Below are 22,652 nucleotides of genomic sequence, written 5' to 3' on the forward strand. Positions count from 1 at the left end.
CAGCTCCTGCTATTTGGACCCCCTCACCAATATCAAATCACTTATCCTGCGGGCAGGTGATCATTTTTTTTTCACCAGATAATACCTTTTTCAAAGAGGACCTGCCTCTTGCCATAAATATGGTATGTAATTTTTTTGTCCCTAGCGTAAAAGCTGAATCTGGCATGCTTTTATCATTGTTCCTGTTACTCTCGCCTCCTGAGATATGGCCTTATTTTCCTTGTATATAAGCCTACCCTTATTAACCAACTGGGCATGGTCCCCAAGAAGATGCCTACAGACAAGAGTTGAAGATCAAGCCCACTTATTGAAAAAACAGAATAATTATATATTTATGGCAAGTGACCAGTTTGTGAGCACTTTCCTGTGTAATATAGCCAAGAACTATCCCTCTTTTTGAGTGGGCAGTCCTTCATTAGTAAGCTGCCAGCATAATAGGTGCAGGAGTTTACTTTTGTTCACTTCCAAATATGAATTACCGTACTCTTGCCTAATAATTGGCCTGCCCTCTACTTAGAGCCTTGCTCTTGTTCTGCCTGTTTGCAATTCTAAAGCCTTTTCGCTCTCTGCTCCTGTTCTAATAAAAGGTGTGACTTGGGGCCATAGTAGTAGTTATTTATGGATCTACCCTATGGCTAGGTGATGAATATTCTAATATAATAAAACACCGTACTATCACTGAATGTCTCTCGGTTTCCTTTCTTGACCACCGTAACAATAGCGATCTCAAGAGAACGTCCTGTCTTGTATTTGGGACTTTAGTGAAAAAGGTGAAGTCCATAACAGAATATCAATGAGTTACTAGGTCTTCCTTTCTTTCCTACAACTCTTGTACTTCCCAATGAGCTAGATCTCTAAAAAATGAAGCCGAAAGACGGTACAGCTTCAGTTTGGTCACTCTTGGGTCACATTTTAATCTTCATCCACAGGATTCTCAAAAGTCTTCACCAAAACTTCACAGTTCATATTAACTTTGGACTTCGGTCCAAACGAATTAGTATTCAGCCCCTTCAATAATGGATCGGCCAATAAAACCGTGGAATCTTACTGGGTCCTTGTTGAAGGCAAGAAACATTTTGTTCTAACACTTCAAATGTGATCGTACGAAAAAGAAGACCGCTGAAAATTTGGAAAGAATATTTTTGCAGTTGACGTATTCTAGCAATGCTCCTCCAGCTGTGTAAGGAGAACTTTGTGTAGTCTTCGGAGATTGTTTGGCCATTATTTTATTGTTGCTTTTTTAAGAAATTCCAGAAGATTGCTGCATTGTGCTTCAGGCGAAGAATGAAGACTATAAAACTCGAATTGAATGTGTTGGAACCCAGCTGTGAATGATGACAATAGAGAATCAGTCCCATGATTGTCAAGATGCAAACACCGATGATGAGGGGTCTCTGAAAGCTGCCGGAACAATGTTCGTTGGCTGCAGAAACAAGAAGGAATCGATTATCATTTGACCATAAAATCATACATTAAATTTGATCCATTAAAAATGGAAACCTACTGGTGAGCGACTTCTTGGCAGTATTTTGCTTGGAAACCTGGAGTTTTGGAACTCTCCACTGTTTGCGATATCAGTCTACCGCAGTTTGAAGTCAATCAAACAAAATCCTAAAACTCCTTTTAGTTGGGTTCTCCAACAAATTCCTCCAATAATTTCATTTTATGTGGCAGAGGGACCACTGAGCTTTTTCAGGCATCGGGAACTACACCATCAGCCTTTTACATCCTGAGCCATAGCTATAGGGGATGCAGATATTTCTGGGATCTGGTGCCTTTGGTGGAGACCAAAAACCCTTCTTGACTGTATATGTTCTGGATTGTTGTGTTACAGATCCTATAGCTTGGATCTATCGATTTATGAACTTTGCCAGATCTAGCTATTTTCCAGACAATAGAATACAACGCACCCTTGTCAACGTCCTATTTTTCATTTGCAATTTCTAAGTCTCTACCCATAAATTTTCCAATAGCTACCGCCGAACCATTTTTCGGCTGACAGCCATTTTGCCAAATTCACTCATACACAGCAGCTCTCCTATGTTCTCCATGACAGAGCCCCTGCCGGAAATCAGAGGCTTTTCTGTTAGAGCCCAAAGAATCAGCCATCCAAAGCCTTATGACCTTCAACAATCGTCTGTCAAGGGATACCCATACAGATTATACTGTTAAACGAAACCTGTTGACATTGGCAAGTTATCGGACGATGTAAGTCTTTTATGTATGAGGGATAAAGGAACCACAATATAATGGGGTCAGGGTTTATTCCATGTTGCATGAAATTTTAATGTTCTGGCAGATTTGGGGACATTGATCCCCAAACTGTAAGTTGGGTCATAACGCAATGACCCTAGAAGATCTGATATGTGGGACCATAATTACTTTTATTTATACGCTAAAAAAAATCTTTTTTTTCCGATAAACCCAAGTTTACTCCAGCCCACCAGGTGAATTTTGTATTACATTTGGAGTCATTTGAAGAGAATGTGTTGGTTTGATCTCACTCAGTGTGGGAGTATTTTTATGGCTAAAATTCGCATCTGCAAGAGTCCCATTATTTGAAGTACGGTAATTAAGAAAATCTTTCTATTAAAGGATTGTTTTTACCTACCATGGATGTAGATGGCCTCGGGGTTGCTGAAGCGTACCCTTCGCTCAGATTTGTGCTCTGCACCATCGCCCCCTCTATCCAACATCCGTCTTCTTAGTATTGATGGAGGAATCTGCACATAAAGGATTTTGTACATTCTTGAGCAGTGGCTCTCGCACTATCACTCCCAGCATGCCCTGAATAAAACCTCACACTGAATTGCTAGGAGTTGTCGTTTTCAATATCGCCTCCAAACCCCTAGAATATTACAAAATATTTAGAATTGAGAGTCCTCAGTGGTTGATACCTTCTAATGGCTAGCTGAAAAGATGGGAACAAATTCCAAGCTTTCGAGACTACTCAGGTCTCTTCATCAGGCATAGACTAAAAGAAATTCTGGAGAATCACATATTTATGCACAACACATCACAGAAAAAAAAAACATGGATAAGACAGGTGACATGAAGCAGAATTACCAAGAGTGATAAACAGTTATGTCCATAAATATTGGACCAATATTTATGGACATAACTGTTTATCACTCACTAGATGGTGGCCCCATTCTAACGCATCGGGTATTCTAGAATATGTCCACGTAGTATATTGCCCAGTGACGTACTATATTGCCCAGTGACGTAGTATATTGCCCAGCCACGTAGTATATTGGCCAGTTACATAGTATATTGCCCAGTGACGTAGTATATTGCCCAGCGACGTAGTATATTGCCCAGGGACGTAGTATAATGCCCAGTGACGTAGTATAATGCCCAGTGACGTAGTATATTGCCCAGTTACGTAGTATATTGCCCAGTTACGTAGTATATTGCCCAGTTACGTAGTATATTGCCCAGTGACGTAGTATATTGCCCAGCCACGTAGTATATTGCCCAGCCACGTAGTATATTGCCCAGTGACGTAGTATATTGCCCAGCGACTTAGTATATTGCCCAGCCACGTAGTATATTGCCCAGGGACGTAGTATAATGCCCAGTGACGTAGTATATTGCCCAGTTACGTAGTATATTGCCCAGTTACGTAGTATATTGCCCAGTGACGTAGTATATTGCCCAGCCACGTAGTATATTGCCCAGTGACGTAGTATATTGCCCAGTGACTTAGTATATTGCCCAGCCACGTAGTATATTGCCCAGGGACGTAGTATATTGCCCAGTTACGTAGTATATTGCCCAGTTACGTAGTATATTGCCCAGCCACGTAGTATATTGCCCAGTTACGTAGTATATTGCCCAGTGACGTAGTATATTGCCCAGTGACGTAGTATATTGCCCAGTTACGTAGTATATTGCCCAGTGACGTAGTATATTGCCCAGCGACGTAGTATATTGCCCAGCCACGTAGTATATTGCCCAGCCACGTAGTATATTGCCCAGTGACGTAGTATACAGCACAGAGCCACGTAGTATATTGCCCAGTGACGTAGTATATTGCCCAGTGACGTAGTATATTGCCCAGCCCACGTAGTATGTTGCCCAGCGACGTAGTATATTGCCCAGTCACGTAGTATATTGCCAAATGACGTAGTATATTGCCCAGTGACGTAGTATATTGCCCAGCCCACGTAGTATATTGCCCAGTGACGTAGTATATTGCCCAGCCACGTAGTATATTGCCCAGTTACGTAGTATAATGCCCAGCCACGTAGTATATTGCACAGCCCATGTAGTATATTGCCCAGCTATGTAGTATATTGCCCAGCCACGTATGTCACAGGTTAAAAAAATAAAAAATAAACATATACTCACCTTCCGCAGGCGCGTTGTAGCTCTGTCGCCTGTGTGGGGTGCAGGCGGCAGCTTCCGGTCCCAGGGTGTGATGACATCGCGGTCACGTGACCGTGTCGCGGTCACGTGACGTCACGACAGGTCCTTCTCGAGCGGGCGCGCAGGACCTGTGATGACGTCGCGGTCACATGACCGTGTCGCTGTCACATGACCGTAACGTCACGGCAGGTCCTTCCCGCGCAGGCCTTGTGATGACGTCGCGGTCACATGACCGTGACGTCATGGCAGGTCCTTCTCCCAGACCATCCTTGCCACCGGAACGTGCCGCTTGCATGGACCGGCCGGAGCATCGTGAGGAGCGGGAAAGGTGGCGTAGGTGAGTATATAATGATTTTTTTTTTTTTTTATTATTTTTAACATTAGATGTTTTTACTATTGACGCTGCATAGGCTGCGTCAATAGTAAAAAGCTTGGTCACACAGGGTTAATAGCGGCGGTAATGGAGTGCATTACCCGCGGCATAACGCGGTCCGTTACCACCGGCATTAACCCTGTGTGAGGGGTGACCGGAGGGGTGTATGCGGGCGCCGGGCAGTGAGTGCGGGGAGTAAGGAGCGGCCATTTTCTTCCGGACTGTGCGCGTCGCTGATTGGTCGTGGCAATGGTCGTGGGCGTTTTGCCACGACCAATCAGTGACTTGGATTCCATGACAGACAGAGGCCGCGACTAATGAATATCTGTGACAGACAGACAGAAGGACAGAAAGACAGAAGTGACCCTTAGACAATTATATAGTAGATGGTAATTCTGCTTCATGTCACCTGTCTTATCCATGTTTTTTTTTCTGTGATGTGTTGTGCATAAATATGTGATTCTTCAGAATTTCTTTTAGTCTGTGCCTGATGAAGAGACCTGAGTAGTCTCGAAAGCTTGCAATTTGTTCCCATCTTTTCAGTTAGCCATTAAAAGGTATCAACCACTGAGGACTCTCAATTCTAAATATTTTTCTATCTACTGGCTAACACGGTACCAATCTACTATATAATTGTCTAAGGGTCACTTCCGTCTTTCTGTCCTTCTGTCTGTCTGTCACGGATATTCATTGGTCGTGGCCTCTGTCATGGAATCCAAGTCGCTGATTGGTCGTGGCAAAACGCCCACGACCATTGTCACGACCAATCAGCGACGCGCACAGTCCAGAAGAAAATGGCCGATCCTTACTCCCCACACTCACTGCCCGGCGCCCGCATACACTCCTCCGGTCACCGCTCACACAGGGTTAATGCCGGCGGTAACGGACAGTGTTATGCTGCGGGTAATGCACTCCGTTACCGCCGCTATTAACCCTGTGTGACCAAGCTTTTTACTATTGACGCAGCCTATGCAGCGTCAATAGTAAAAACATCTAATGTTAAAAATAATTAAAAAAAAAAAATCATTATATACTCACCTACGCCGCCTTTCCCGCTCCTCACGATGCTCCAGCCGGTCCATGCAAGCGGCACGTTCCGGTGGCAAGGATGGTCTGGGAGAAGGACCTGTCGTGACGTCACGGTCACGTGACCGCGACGTCATCACACCCTGGGACCGGAAGCTGCCGCCTGCACCCCACACAGGCGACAGAGCTACAACGCGAAGCCGGAAGGTGAGTATATGTTTATTTTTTGTTTTTTTAACCTGTGACATACGTGGCTGGGCAATATACTACGTGGCTGGGCAATATACTACGTGACTGGGCAATATACTACGTGGGCTAGGCAATATACTACGTCACTGGGCAAAATACTACGTGGGCTGTGCAATATACTACGTCACTGGGCAATATACTACGTGGCTCTGTGTTGTATACTACGTCACTGGGCAATATACTACGTCACTGGGCAATATACTACGTCACTGGGCAATATACAATGTAACTGGGCAATATACTACGTGGCTGGGCAATATACTACGTGGACATACATATTCTAGAATACCCGATGCGTTAGAATCGGGCCACCATCTAGTATATATATATTTCCTGTATTAGAATACTGCACACACTCTGCCTTTGTGCAAATGAAGACCCCTGGCCCAGCATTTAAAAGTCAAGGCTATAGCTATGATATAACTAGTTTGTGTAATGAAATACTTATTAAATTTTACCCGCAAGGTGTAGAAATTAGTATGGGATCCTCATGGTTTCTAAGTGGAACCCCCTGACCAACCCTCTCCAAAAAATATTTTGAGAAGTACAATATAATCCCCCCACACAGTATGATGCCACCACTTTGACTTTCCTCAAACAGCCAGTATGATGTCGGCACAGTTCTACACACAGTATGGTGGCCCACACAGCCAGTATGATGCCACCACTGTGACGTTCCTCAAACAGCCAGTATGATGTCCTCACAGTTCTGCACACAGTATGGCAGCCAGCACAGCCAGTATTATAACTCACACAGTTCTGCACACAGTATGGCGGCCCGCACAGCCAGTATGATGACCAACACAGTTCTATACTTCCTGACAGAAGTTATGTCGCTTATCCATGTTATGTAAATAAAAGCTTATAACCTGATGTTAAATTCATCCATTGGTTGTATAAATTATTCTTTTGAAAGCTGAAACCCTCCGAAATGTGGTTTAGGTTAAGAAAATAAATTGACATCAATGCAAAAATATTGATCAGTTAATGGACACAGAATAGTCAGATTTTGGCAAGACAAAAGTTTTGTCGCCCACAGAAAGTAATGTGATATTCAAACAAATAAGTAACTTAAAATACAAATATATGTTGCATAACATTGGTGAATGAAGTTGTGGTGCTATTAGAGTCATATTTAATATTTTGTGTGACTTCCATGAGCTTGAAGGACTGCATCCATGCGGGTCAACAATGATTCATACAATTTATTAATGAGGTCATCAGGAATAGCAAAGAATGCAGTCTTACATGCCTCCCAGAGTTCACCCAGATTCTTTGGTTTTGTCTTCCAAGATTCCTCTTTCATCCTACCCCAAACATGCTCAATGATGTTCATGTCTGGTGACTGGGCTGGCCAATCCTTGAGCACCTTGATCTTTTTTGCCTGGAGGAACTTTGTTGTAGAGATGGATGTATGAGATGGAGCACCATCCTGCTGCAGAACTTGACCCCTTTTATGATTTGGAATATAAGAGGTAGCTAATACGTATTGATATTTTAATCTATTGATATTGCCTTCCACCTTGCAAATGTTTCGCACACCCCCATACTGAATGTAATCCCAGACCATGATCGTTCCACCACCAAATTTAACTGTTTTCTGGGTGCATTTTGGATCCCTACGGGCTCCAGTAGGTCTCCTGCAGTATTTGCGGCGGCTGTGGTGTAATTCTACTGAAGATTCATCAGAGAAATCCACCTTCTGCCACTTTTGCAGCGTCCATCTGTTTAGCAGACTGTGGGACTTTGCAAACCCCGCACGGTTTTTTATTTGCCTTTTGTTTAGTGCTGGCCTCAGGGCACTGATTCGACCATGGAGGCCATTTTGAGACAGATTCCTACAAACTGTTCTAGTTGACACATGCACTTGAGGTGACCAGGCCTGTTGGAGCTCTGCTGCAGTGGAAGAGGGGCTTGCTTTGGATTTTATAACCAACAAACGTTCCTCCTGAGCAGTTGTCTTGCGGGGTCTGCTGGACCGAGGCTTGTCAAACACCTCTCCAGTCTCTTCAAATCTTTTTTTAATTCTTTGTACTTGATGCTGAGACACATTAAAGGTGCCAGCCACCTTTGCAGTGGATCTTGTCTTCAGCCCCTTGATAATCCAGGCTTTGGTCGCAGGGTGGATTTTTGGCATGTCAGAACTCAAGTTGCAGTTCAAGTGAAGGTCTGGGGTGCTGGGTTTCTTTTTATACACACACACACTAATTAACCGATCATTTACTGAGCACAGGTGAGGATGTAAACTAGGATTGGGTGCATTATATGACCAGGCGACAAAACTTTTGTCTTGCCAAAATCTGACCATTCTATGTCCATTAACTGATCAATATTTCTGCATTGATGCCAACTTATTTTCTGAACCTAAACCACATTTCGGAGGGTTTCAGCTTTCAAAAGAATAATTTATACAACCAATGGATGAATTTAACATCAGGTTATAAGCTTTTATTTACATAACATGGATAAGCGACATAACTTCTGTTAGGGAGTGTACACACAGTATGGCGTCCCAGACAGCCAGTATGATGTCCCACAAAGTTCTACACACAGTATGGCGGCCCGCACAGCCAGTTTGATGTCCCACACAGTTCGACACACAGTATGGTGGCCCGCACAGTTCTAGACAGTATTATGTCCCGCACAGTTCTACACACAGTATGGCAGCCTGCTCAGCCAATATTATGGCCCACGCAGTTCTACACACAGTATGGTGGCCCACACAGCAAATATAGCCCGCACAGTTCAGCACAGCCAGTATGATGGCCCACACAGTTCAGCACAGCCAGTATGATGGCCAGCACAGCCAGTATGATGGCCGGCACAGCTAGTACGATGGCCCATACAGCCAGTATGATGGCCCACAGTTTGCTTCTACAAACACAGCATGACTCTGTCAACCACCAACTTGGCCTTTTTTGTGCTAAATATCTTGTGGACTCTTTTTGTACTTGCATTCCCTTTCTCTAACCATGGGGAAGCCGCCTTTCTTAGAACTCTGCTTTGAACTGTTCCTCTTTTATTCCTCCTGGAATTATTCAAGCTGTGATACCAAATTGTTGTTTTATTCTAATGTATACCTCTGCACATCCATACTTTTCCAACCTTGCTGTTGGCAGTATCCCGAGACCTGCCTGGAAAATCACCGACCCCACAAGGGACACCCCCAATTAACAGGAGCCATGCACTCTCAGGTGAAGTTCCCCTAAACATCACTCCCTTTTTCAGCCTGGGATATTCCTGAATTTTCCAGCATTGCATCTGAAAAATTAGGACAGTTCAGGCAAAGTAGATTGTAACTGTGCAACTCGGTACTTTCAGTACTAATTGAATTCTGTCAAAACTTGTATGGGCATGCCTCTTTTAGGGAATGTGGACAGACCCCATTTACAACTAATTCAGACAATTCCAGAAAGAGTAACAGAAAATCAGCATAACAAAAAAGTATGAAAGAACTGTAATTTTATGGGTAATACAAGTACCTGGAAAACTTGTTTTCCTTTTTGGTACCCATGAAATCAGTTCCTGTTTTTACTGTTGTCCTAGGGAGATAAAAAGTACTCCATCCATCTTCGATGAAAGTATGTGTATGGGGGAGTCAGGATAGAGCGGTCAACTGTCAGTTTCCCGTGTGTGGCCATATTAACCACCGTTTCAATTTTTGTGTCATAAATCAAGAGTACACATGAAAATAAGAAGCTTCATAATATATCATTATCAGAGAAATCTGCTGCATTCTCCTCCTTTATTGATCTTTCACTCTCAATTTAGGGATAACGTGTCTTCAGTGAGTACAGATTTGCCCAGTACTGAGATAGGAGATGACAATTGGTGCTCGTAAAGTTCTATGGAGAGGGTAGGAGGAGCTAGAGGCTGACAGACATTCCACTGCAAGTCCTGAAATGACACAGTTCTCCATAGAACTTTATGAGCACTAACTGTTATCTCCGATCTCAGTAATAGGAACATTTGTATCAGTAAAGACAGATTTTACCCATGAATTGAGAATTTTGAGAACGATGATCAGTCCAGGAGGAAAATGAAGCTGAATTCTCTGATAAAATATATTACACAGTTTATTATTTTTGATTATTTTGTACTATTGATTTCTGAAAAGAAGAATAAAAAATAAAATTATATATGAATATAAAAAAATCAGTTTTATAAATAATAATACAAAAATGGTTACTCTAAGTCTCAAAGCAGCAAATCCAAATCAAAACTAAGGAAAACCAAGTGTCTCTCTCAAAGCCTAAAAATGACAAAACACCTGTGCAAGAAGTGTTGTCATAGGAAAACACAAAAAGTGTCTTTTTGCACCGAAGACATAACTTCTCCCTCTAATACCCGTATTATACTTTAATACGCACTAAAGTGTTCTTAATAAGTCAATATAGATACGTCTCCTTTACAAGCCGCGTCGTTTTACTGCCGTGTTAACACAAACCTTTCATTACCGCCAGACAGAAGTTTTTCTTCGCCTTTTATTGTTCTCTAAAGATGCAATAAATACAATGTTTGTTTTCAAATGACTTAAAACCGTCTGCCTGGGACTTGGAGCCATCACCGCGCTAATAATCTTCTGTCAGTGCAATTTCAGCTCTCATTTGGCGAGATGAAAAACGTGCATAAAAAGAATTCATCCCAAGAAAGGGTTCACTTTAAGAAAATTACCTTTGCTGGAGGACATTCGGTCCGGTTCAGTGCATTTTCTGCATATATTCACCCTTTTTCGCATTGTAATTTCTCCTTTCTAATATTCTCCTGTGCCCCCGAGGTGTTCTACGTGTCTATTGCTTTTTCTTATATTTTGATTTCTACTATTCTGCTTGGGTTTGAGAAATGCCTTTTTTTAATAAGGGATTTTTAATTTCAAGACAGATTTGTAATTCTTTCTTTTCATTTTCTGGCTTTTTTATTATGTATCTTAGTTTTCCCCTTGTGGCTATATTATCATATTCTGTCTATTTTTCTTTCTTTGGTAATTTTCTATGAGGATGGCTGTTACAATATGATCTCAAAATGGAAGCGGAAAATAGACCAGGAGTGTATAGGGGCATCACCTATGGGTACACTTTTAATTTCCGGATTGAACTGGCCCACAAGCGGATCCATCAACTGGCACAATAATAGACCCTAAAGGTTCAGCAAAAGACAACCCTATTGCTGACTTCTGAGCCGATCATTCGCCAAGTCTATTTCTAAAGATGACCATTGACCATACATAAGATGGCCGTCAACTGATCGTACATTCGGCAGGCTGTTCTATCTCCCAAATCTCCTGTACATATGAGTGCTTAGCTAGCAGATCATATTCTTTCAAAAAGGAGAGTGAAGAACTGTCAGACTCCTCTGAACCCCTACAGACTCCCCCATCTCCCTACAGACTCCCAATTCCCTCTTCAGCCCATTTCCAGACATCCCATCCTCCTCCAGACTCTTCTGTCCCCCTCCAGACCCCCAGTCCCTCTTCAGACTCCCCAGTCCATTCCAAACACCCTATCCTCCTCTAGACTCCTGTCTCCTTACAGACTCCTCTGTCCCTCCACAGACCTCTCCGTCACCCTCCAGATGCCTCCGTCTCTTTACAGACTACCCCATCCCCTTCCAAAGTCCCCTATCCCTCTCTAGACACCCCAGACTCCTCTGTCCCCCTCTAGACTCCCCCTGTCCCCTTCCAGAGTCCAATCCGTCTCCAGACACCCCATCCTACCCCCAGACTCCTGTCCTCCCAGACCCCATGACCTTCCAGACCCGTCCTCTCCAGACTCCTCAGTCCATTTCCAAACACCCGTCCTCCTCCAGACTTCTCTGTCCCCCTACTGACCCACCCATTTCCTTCCAACCAACCCCCCCTCCAGACCCCTCTGACATCTGGGTATCTCACCTGAAAACATAAGGATTTGCTATATAAAATGCAAATAGACTGATCCCTCTGCCTAAATATCATCTCATCAGGTGTGTCAGGAGGCCCCAATGCATGTTTGATGGTCAGCTGAAGTTGGGGGACTTGGCCTACTTTTATGTAAAGTGCAAGGGGGCCTTAAAAATGCCAATATATGTAGTATTTTTTACGCACGGTAAAACCATAAGCGATTTAACCACAAATTACACAATGCACTGCTGTTTTCGACTTGGACAGGTTAAGCACAGGGACAGATTTTTGGATGCATGATGACGATCAGCTACTTTGTCTACCGGCAGCCTTATGGGTCGATCCCAAATGTCCTTTTAGACCTTATTGTGTGTTCCATGATATAAAAAATTGTATAGATAAAAAGCGGACCCGCCATAATTCCCACTAGTCAGCCCAGTACAACACGTGGTATTAATATAATTCCACCTAACTTTATAGATGCAATTTTGGAAGGAATGTTTTTGTTATGACAATTTGCACAAATATTGAAAATCCTGCTCTCCACCCCCCCCCAAAAAAAACAAACCCACACCTTGTCCAAAACAATGTATCTGGCAGTGCAGCTCATCTCTTTCATCGGAAGAAGGAATAAAAATACATAATGCCTTTTATAATCCCTTTCGAAATCAATTTTAGTGGGCATATTTATCTCTTGTGGTCTTCTTCTTTTCTTTACATTTTGACTTTAGTATCCCGAGACTCGCTTTATAGTCTAATGGCCACTATTGTACAATACTCAACAGAAATTGGGCTGTAACTTGTACAGCATGAAGCGCAGTTATGTAGTATAATAAGATGTATGCAAATGTGTCTGCACTGCAATTATTCCTATAGTTCTTAGTCCTTTCTTTTATTACATGTGTTTTGCTATATGAGTATGTTGCATCTGGTGATTATATGTGATATGCTACATGTTCAATCTATGTGTTTACCAAGGATTGGACTGGCTCATAGGGGAGCCGGTAAATGATTCACTATATTACTCATTTAATAAACTATCCAGTTTATTATTATATAGAAGCACGGGTAAATTTGTGAATGTAATATTTGCATGTAGCTCAATAGTGGACCACCAGAGTCAGTTACTGGTGGAGTCTTGGCATCCCAGTCAGACACTGGACCAACCTATGACACTATATGGCTATACAGTATATTGGCATATGTTGGCGGTGCATGTTGGCGTACACTCCTTAAATATACCTCCAAAGTATAACCATAGCATGATGTAAAGAAAGCCTAAGACATACAAAGGCAATATAAAGCTAAGGTGATAAAATCGATTTAATGAAATCCTTCCTAATTATCTTCAGTGGCATTTTCTGCAGGGACCATTCACTGTCGTGTATCTATGGACTGCAATCAGACCGCAGGGAGCATCCATTACACTTAGCAGTCCGGGAAAAATTCATTATTTTTCAAGCTCTAAACTTAAAGTATCTTCCTGAGTGTAGTTACCCTTCAAGGATCATTTACCTTCTTATCTTTTAAGTCATTAACGGTAAAGTTAATGCCATTGGGTTTTAGCGGATGTTTCTTTTTCACCTGTTCTGAAATCATTAATAGTCTGCAAAGACATTGTTAGACATCGGACAGGCAATTATTTGGGGCACTACCCGAGACAACAGGGACGGACTTATCTATGTGCAGCTGTAGGGGAACATTTTAGAGCCATACATCTCTAAAAGTATGCCTGTACTTTTAAGTACCGTATTTGTTCAGAATATGAAGAATAACACTATTGACTATCTTCTGTCATGTCTCTTGTATACTGAGATATATGTGATTTCTGATCTCCTGTCTCTATGAAGCACATAACATTATACTGTACATCGGTACTGAACAGTGTAGCTGTTAATCCAGCTCTGGGGTGAGATATTGGGGGTGTACAGTTGAGGCCAAATGTTTTGAGACTAACATATATTTTGGTTATCACAGTTTGATGTTTCATTGTTTTTAGATCTTTCATGTTTCTAAATGGTTACTTAAATACAATTATCAGCTTTTTATAAGTTTATTAAACTTTTGTTGACAAATATATCAACTTTATGCAAAGCCTAAATATTTATAACACTGACCCTTATTTCTCTAGACCTCTGATCTTTGCCTCCTTGGCGGCTGGATATCAGTTTCTGGGCCAAATCCTGACTGCTTATTGCCCATTCTTATCTAATCCATGCTAGGGATTAATCACCATTTTTGTGTTTTTGTTTGTCCTCCCACTTTGAGGATTGGCCACAAGTTCTCAATGGGATTGAGATCTGGGGAGTTTCTTGCCCATGGACCTAAAATATTAATGTATTGTACATTGAACCACCCAGTTATCACATTTTCATTGTGACATGGTCTCTATCATGCTGGAAAAAGTATTGTCCATCACTATATTGCTCCTGGATGATGGATGAAGGTTTTTTTTTGAGGATGATTAGGTTTCATTTTTTATTCATGGCCATGTTCTTGGACGACAAAATTCTGAAAATTCTCCAAAATGAAAAGCCCCTACACATGAATGGTCTCAGGAAGCTTTATTATTGCCAGACAGAGGACTCATAGCAGCGCTCACCTTTTCTTCTCTGGATATTCTTCTAGATATCCTTATAGTCTGAAGGGGTGTTCATAAAAATAATAACTTCGAAGGAAATACAGGGATTGGACTGCAGTAGATGAGTTGTTTTCTCTGATGAAGCCCCTTCAAACTGTTAGGCCATCTGGAAGAATGATTGTCCAGAGAAGAAAAGGTGAGCGTTGCGATGAGTCCTCTGTCTGCCAGCAGTAAAGCCTCCACAGACCATTCATGTGTGGGGAGCTTTTCATCCAAGGTAGGGGGCTCAATTATAAAGAAACCTGCCATCAATAAAGAAGAGATTAATTCCTTCCAATGATCCAGGAGCAATGTGGTGGTGATGCTTTTTCCAGCATAATGTAGACCAGGTCAAAAGACAAAAGTGATAACTATGTGGCTCGGTGAACACAACCTTCAGATCTAGAGAGTTTCCTTGTCATGGAACCAAAATGTCAATTCCATTGAGAACTTGTTGTGATCAACCTCAAAAAAGGGTGGACAAAAAAGAAGCAAAGAAATTATGATAAACTCCAAGCTATGATGAGACAAGAATGGGTCATCAGTCAAGATCTAGCCTAGGAGCTAACATCTTAGGGTGAAGGGCAGAAGTCTGGAGAAATAAGGGTCAGCGCTGGAAATATTGAGTCTTTGTGTAAACTTGATGCATTTGTCAAAGTTTAAAAATGTATGCAATGCTGATATTTGCCCTTCAGTAATCATTGAAACATCCTACTAAAAAATTATAAAACACTGAAGGAGAAAACTTTATGTCTGTCTCAAAACTTTGGGCCACCACTGTAAGACTTACTAGGCTCCCCCCTACTTAAGGGGCGAAAAGCTCTTAAAATGAATGCAGCACTAATGTTTTCAAAGATAGATTTCTGAATCAATAAGAGTTTGATCATTGGCAGTATATGCGACAAGCCATGCCTTATGGATAAAATCTGGAAGCTGAAGAAAATAAGAAGAGGACATAAAGAAAAAAAAACAAGATCCCACCTGAAAAAAGTCACAGAAGGAGCAAATATCAGATCTTTGGATAGTCTTCTGAACTGATGCTGACTACAAGACAGGATGGAGGAGGTGAAGGTGAGGACTACGGGAATCAAGTCGCGGAGCCTCATGGCAAAATCTAACATGTGACAGTGCTGAGGTTTTCACACCAGTTATGGCCAACTTGGCCAACTTTTTGAAAAGTGGGCAAAGCCCTTTCGGGAAGGGACATGGCAGCGTGCAGCCAACAAATTAATTATAATTTATGGCACAATAGGGCCTAAATTATTACAGAAAAGTCCAGACTCTGACTGAAGAACAGTTCTAGTGGTGGGACACTGCAACTGAAAAGATTCACCAAATTCAATAAGAGGTGCACACCACTTAATGAATTTCACAGACCGTATTCCAGCGCACGGTTCATCAAGAATTGAGTGCAAAATGCAAATCTTGATAAATCGGGGCCATTGGCTTCTTCTCGTTCATTAAAGTCCTTTAAATTTAAATCTGTTTCCAGGCTATGGATCGAAAATGTCAATGTTTTCTCATTGAGCGTCTGTATTATAATTTTTGACTTGTGACATGGTCTCCATCATTCTGGAAAAAGCATTGTTAGTCGCTAAGTTGCTCCTGGATGATGGGAGAAGTTGCTTTTGGAGGTTGTTTAGATTCTCTATTCATGGCCGTGTTTTTAGGCAAAATTGTGGTGAACCCCATCCATGGATGAAAAGCCCCCACCCATGGATAGTCTTAGAATGGTTTACTGTTTGCAGACACAGAACTCATGGTAGCCCTCACCTTTTCTTCTCTGGACAATCATTCTTCTACATGTCCCAAACAGACTGAAGGGGCTTCATTAGGGAAAATAACTTTCCAGGAAGTACAGGCTACTATTACCTTCTGTTTGTCACTAACCATTCTGTGTCTGTGCCTTTTGGGCAATAATTATAGTAATGATACAATTTTTGAAGTATTGGGTGCAGTGATGGGTCAAACAGGAAATTGTAATGGAGCGGGGTTGGTTTAGTGTGACAGACAGTGACCACAGGAAAAGTTCACAGCAAAATGTGTTTAATGTCCCTAACTCACACAATGCACAACACACGGTATCCTCTGGATCGCAGCCGGGAAACAAGACAGTACATAAGTGCGTCTTGTTGCCGAGGGTGACTGCACCACTGTATCATGCAGCGGGGTGCCAGGAGTTCGCTCTGCTTGGCTCTGTGTTTCCTTCACACAGGCTGAGCTTTTGCAGAGCCAACTGCTCTGCTTGCTCCAAACTCCACACTGACACACCCAACCCCTAGTAGGGTTTTTAACAATCAACCTGTTGCCATAGGCCACATGGAAAATCTGGCTGGAGGAAACGGACCAACCTCACTACCTTCTTGTAGTCTGTTTCAAAAATAAAAGCCCATAACGGGTTTTCCTGAACAATTACTTGGCCAAATAGCTTGACCAGGTCCACACTTACTTTTACTTTGCCTTGTGACTCGCAGTCGTCCTGCTGTGAATACAAGGCACTCCAGTGGGTCTTATAAGACTCCGTCCACATTCCTGGGGGATATATATCGACTCTCAAATATGATCCCCCTCATTGCCTCACAGTAGTAACAGGCATGAGAATTGAGGATAGCAGTAGGATGGGGAGAAGTCATCATGGTGGCCTGGGCCAGATGGAAAACACTTTACACATGAATGACTATTTACTGGGTAGTGGTGATATTATTTGGTTGTTTCATAGTGTTATGACTGGTACTAATTATGATGAATAGTTTATTTGGGATGTTTCTACAACCAACTTGTCATTCAGCCCATGTCTCTGACTTGTAAAAGGTGTCATTGAAAGGAAAAGTTATAGCACATCTCATAATACACTGACAGACTAGGTCTGCGAAGCCCAATAAAGAGATTTTATAAGATTAATCCTACTTTTTTTTCCAGAAAAAGCTCCATTTTTGTTCAATGGAATTTTTTTAATTGCATTTCAGCCGCATTCAATTTATCAGCAATACCAGACACAGTCTATGAATAACAGTGACGCTGTTTCTAAAAAATGTAAAAAAAAAAATTTAAGACCCTTATCATAATAATTTAATTATAAAACTTGGAGGAAACCTCCAGAAGTCTCCATAATTCAATATCCTAATGGAGTCATGGATTAAAGACTGTGAAATCTTACTAGTAAGTGGAGATTTGCCACGTTTCCTGCTGTGAAGGGGTTAATGGGTATTTTTTCACCTTGTAAGTGAAAGCCATTAAAAAAGTAGAAATAACACTTGGTGATTCAGTGTCCATGAGTCCTTGTATGACATTGCTGACTTAAATTACTCTCGCCGTTGCCGTAAATAAGCGCATGTTGCCTGACACCCGACTATATAAAAACCACAATATATTACGGGCGACGATGGACATCCTTTCGGCAGTATTACAGACAGAGATGTCTAAAAAGCCATAAAGCATTCTAAAGAAAAAAAATCCACTAAATAATAGTGAAACTATAGGATCCAGTTCCCAATCTCCAGGCGTATAAATATGTGACATGAGAAGCACTTACTAAGTGATGTTCCTCGAGAGCTTTCCTTCCTCATGTTCCCGCTAAAGCCCTGTCCAATTATTTCCCAACCTAGCAATTTCCTCATATCAGTGAATCTCGTTTTATTGCAAATAGAGTCGTATAAAAAGAGAGCAGCTATTGTGATTATATATACTTAGTTTATCTTTATTATCAGCATTTTCAGCACTTCAAGGCGACACATACATATTTATGTAGCAAATCATTACCCAGGGGAACCCGCTCTGTCACCAGATTTGGTTTCCATAGAGGAGCTGGAGGGGTCATAAATTTTATGGTGGATATTTCCAATTTGTGAAAAAAAAGAAAGAGGAGAAGCCTTGTATCGATGTTTTGTTTAGAGAACATTATGGATTATATAGGATGGGTTTGTGCTTTTCATGTTCGCGGTCAAGCAATAGAAAGATGATGCAGCAGGTGAAGTGCAAAAGCGGGGCAAGGCCTGGATGAAACGCCTTAAGCCAAGAGTGCACCCCAAAACTGGATGCTGGATAGACTGAATTCTGGTGATACAGATGTATCAAACATCGACATGATGGATGTAGCGTGCCATCAACATGATGGATGTAGCATGCCATCGACATGATGGATACAGAGTTCCATCGACATGATGAATGTAGCGAGCCATCGACCTGATGGATGTAGTGTGCCATCGACCTGTTGGATGTAGTGTGCCATCGACCTGATGAATGTAGCATGCCATCGACATGATGGATATAGAGTGCCATCGACATGATGGTTGCAGAGTGTCATAGACATGATGGATGTAGAGTGCCACCTTGGTGATGGCTTTAGTGTGCCATCGACATGATGGATGTAGAGTGCCATCAACATGATTGATGTAGAGTGCCATCAACATGATGGATGCGGAGTGCCATTGACACGTGCCATCAACGTGATGGATGCAGAGTACCATTGACATAATGAGTGTAGCGTGCCATCGACATGATGGATGTAGCGTTCCATCAACCTGATGGATGTAGCGTGCTATCGACATGATGGATTTAGAGTGCCATCGACATGATGGATGTAGCGTGCCATCGACACGTGCCATCAACATGATGGATGCAGAGTGCCATCGACATGATGAGTGTAGCGTGCCATCGACATGATGGATGTAGCGTTCCATCAACCTGATGGACGTAGCGTACCATCGACATGATGGATGTAGAGTGTCATCGACATGATGGATTTAGAGTGCCATCAACATGATGGATGTGGAGTGCCATTGACTTGTGCCATCAACATGATGGATGCAGAGTACCATCGACATGATGAGTGTAGCGTGCCATCGACATGATGGATGTAGCGTTCCATCAACCTGATGGATGTAGCGTGCCATCGACATGATGGATGTAGCGTGCCATCGACATGATGAATGTAGAGTGTCATCGACGTGATGGATTTAGAGTGCCATCGACATGATGGATGTAGCGTGCCATCGACATGATAGATATAGCGTGCCATCGGCATGATGGATGTAGCGTGCCATCAACATGATGATAAAGAGTGCCATCGACATGATGGCTGTAAAGTGCCATCAACATGATGGGTGTAGAGTGCCATCGACAATGTGGCACAGTTATCATGACACCTCTCTTTGTAATTGCGGGACACTTATTGGCACCACAACGGGCCATCCTATGTCCAACAGTTGCCATTTAGGAACCAGCGTTCTTTTTCTTGGGAGAGGCTAATTGTATACTTTTACCTAATATGTCTCCCTATGCTGTGTGTTGCTTTCCTGAAGTAGACACTTTACTCCTTAATCCTCCCACCAAGCAGTTCCAGTATCCTACTTTGAATTGACGATCACCATTACCAAAAAGCTGTCGGTCAATCCCTCATATTGGCAGGATCGAATGATAATCTACTACGTATGGGGGTTTCTTTGCTTGTAGGTAAGGAGAGATCCAGCTTCAGCAGATAAAATCAAAATGCTTTATTTGTATCCATTAAAATATAGCATAGCTGCTGTGACTCTGCCAGGATTACCGGAGAAAGGGTGTCAGAAAAAGGGAGAACTGAACTTCTTTCGAACACTGTGATTTTATCTGCTGAAGCTGGATCTCTCCTTAACTACAAGCATTTGCCTCAGCGTCTGGCAGAGAGGCGATCCCGTGCTTCTCTCCTGAGTTCATAAGGAACCGACCTAGGGTGAGCTGAATACACTTTCACTTTTTTCATGGGGGTTTCTCTACTTACCCCTAACAGATGATGTTGGGGGATACATATCTGGTAGCTTGAATTTTAATGCCCAGTCTTTTGGCTATTCAGGAGACAAGTTGATACTATAACCATCTGGCAGGGACTTTCTTCACTCTCCCCTTTATAAACTTGTATGGAGAAGTCATCCATCAGCGATTGCATGTGTATAGTCAACTTAATTTAAACTGTTCTTCACCCTTAATCCCAAGGGATAGTGGACCTTACTGGTTGAATATACAGATCTTGACCTCCCCTGAATAGTGCCCTATAAAGGGTCAGGTAGTGGGATGGATCATAGAGATGGTAATGATGGATCAATGTCGAAAACATCCAGAAAGCATTCATGGGTAATGTTAATGTCCTTAAAAACCTTCAAAGAGTTTTTAATTTCTTAAAAATAAATTGACAGGGGGAGGCAATACTGACCTCGGCATCCTCTCCCAAACCAGTGCTCATGACCACCAGTTTCCTAACCCTTCATCGAATCAGTTGACACAGGCAACTGGTGGTCATGATGTCATCATTATTAGTCTAGTGGAGACTTTCTGAATGTCAGTGTTGGGTTAATTCCTGCGCTGCCTGAACAAGGAGAGTGTTGGCAGAGGGAGTCATATAATAATATCTAAAAAAATAAAAGCTCCTTTAAATTCAATTAAGTGTAAACTGTAGAATTTTATTATTATTATTATTATTATTATTATTAGGAAATTAAATATGTTCATTTATTATTGGAAAAGTTACCTTGCATATCGCATAATATCTATGGGGACTCCTTCTACTTACATGAGCTGTATGAAATGGCACTATCCTCATCACAGTTTTGTCTTCTAAAGCTAAGTATGCTTTTTTTCTTCTACTGATTAATTCCTGATGTCCCTGTAGAATTATTATCTTGTGTATCAAAACCTTAAAGGATTTATAAAGGAATATTTTTTTTTTAGTATGGGCCTAAGAACTAGCAGGCACATAGTTGCTACCTACCTGTCTGTTGTGCCCTGCTCAGACCTCTGCAGCTATCGTTGACATCATGTCGACAGAGCAGCGCCTACTCTTCCGCCCTCCTCTGTCAATGGAGCGCTACTGCCGACGTCATGCTGATTGACAGTTGGCTCCCCACTGCCTAAGTGCGGGGAGCTGGCTATCGATCAGCATGACGTCGGCAGCCACAGCCCGTCGATAAAACAGCCAGGAATAAGAGCTGTTCTGTTGATGTGGAACAGCCAAATTGCCAGCAGGAGTGTTCGGTGACTGCTCTGAGCTGACAATGAGTAGATTTTGCAGGTCACTGCCTCTGTTAGCAACTACCTGCTTTTTTTGAAAATATGGGGGTAAAAACTTAGTCCTGGATAACTCCTTTAAAATTTATGTAGCTCTGTTCCCCGTCAGTGAATGTAAATATCTTTTGAGTGTGAAAATGTTCCTTGTTCAGCAAGCATGGCCCTCTACAAGAGGAGATACGATATCTGCTCTGTACCATGCTGAACACCTCTGTGATCCTGGAAGGTGAGTGGAGTGTAAATTATGTCCTATGAGGTACGGTTAAAGGATCTGGGTATCACGGTTCCACAACTCGGTGTGTCTGGGATGCAATTACTGACAGCTCAGCTGTCCAATCTTTTACATGGACATGCTGGAGCTGTCAGTGTGTTGATTGACAGCTTGGCTATCCAATCTGAGACTGGGAGGCGTCAGCTGTCTCCAAGTGTTCATTGTCCCAGGTGATTCATTCGCACTTATTCTTTCCTCACACAACCGCCTCCAAGATTTCTCCCGAATATCCCCCATCCTCTGGAATTCCACACCTCAACACATCCGATTATCCTCCACCCTCTGATCCTTCGACAGAACCTGAAAACCCATCTCTTCAGGAAAGCCTACAGCCTGCAATAACCGAGCTGCCGCCTCACCAACCACCCAAGCTGCTGCCTCACCAACCACCTGAGCTGCCGCCTCACCAACCACCCGAGCTGCCGCCCCACCAACCACCCGAACTGCTGCCATGTCACCAACCACCCGAGCAGCCGCGTCGCCACCGCCAGAGCTGCTGCCTCACTAACCACTCGAGCTGCCGCCTCATCAACCACCCGAGCTGCCACCTCAACACCACCAGAGCTGTTGCCTCACCACCACCAGTGATGCAGCACCCCGACTTCCTGTCATTATCCCGAAAAATGTAAGTCTGCAAGGACAGGGTCCTCTCCCCTCTGTACCAGTCTGTCATTGTAAAATTGTTTACTGTTAATGATATCTATAACACTGTATGTAACCCCTTTTCACATGTACAGCACCATGGAATTAATGGTGCTATATAAATAAATAATAATAATAATTGCCATGCTACTTATCTAAGCTTTTTTTTCCAGACCTCTGCCAGACATAC

The 22,652-nt window shown here is 42.5% G+C and overlaps 1 long non-coding RNA gene across 1 annotated transcript in view; it reads right to left on the reverse strand.

Annotated features, from left to right (window-relative positions):
- Positions 1 to 658: 658 nt before the first annotated feature.
- Positions 659 to 22,652, reverse strand: part of LOC143776810 (uncharacterized) — a 45,775-nt gene continuing 23,781 nt past the window's right edge. The window contains exons 2-3 of the long non-coding RNA XR_013215913.1: positions 2,612 to 2,723; positions 659 to 1,423 (exon numbers count right to left, since the gene is read on the reverse strand). This is a non-coding gene — a long non-coding RNA (uncharacterized LOC143776810). The remainder of the gene's footprint in view (positions 1,424 to 2,611; positions 2,724 to 22,652) is intronic.

Source organism: Ranitomeya variabilis, chromosome 1 (assembly GCF_051348905.1).
Source record: "Ranitomeya variabilis isolate aRanVar5 chromosome 1, aRanVar5.hap1, whole genome shotgun sequence".
Classification (NCBI taxonomy): Eukaryota; Metazoa; Chordata; class Amphibia; order Anura; family Dendrobatidae; genus Ranitomeya; species Ranitomeya variabilis.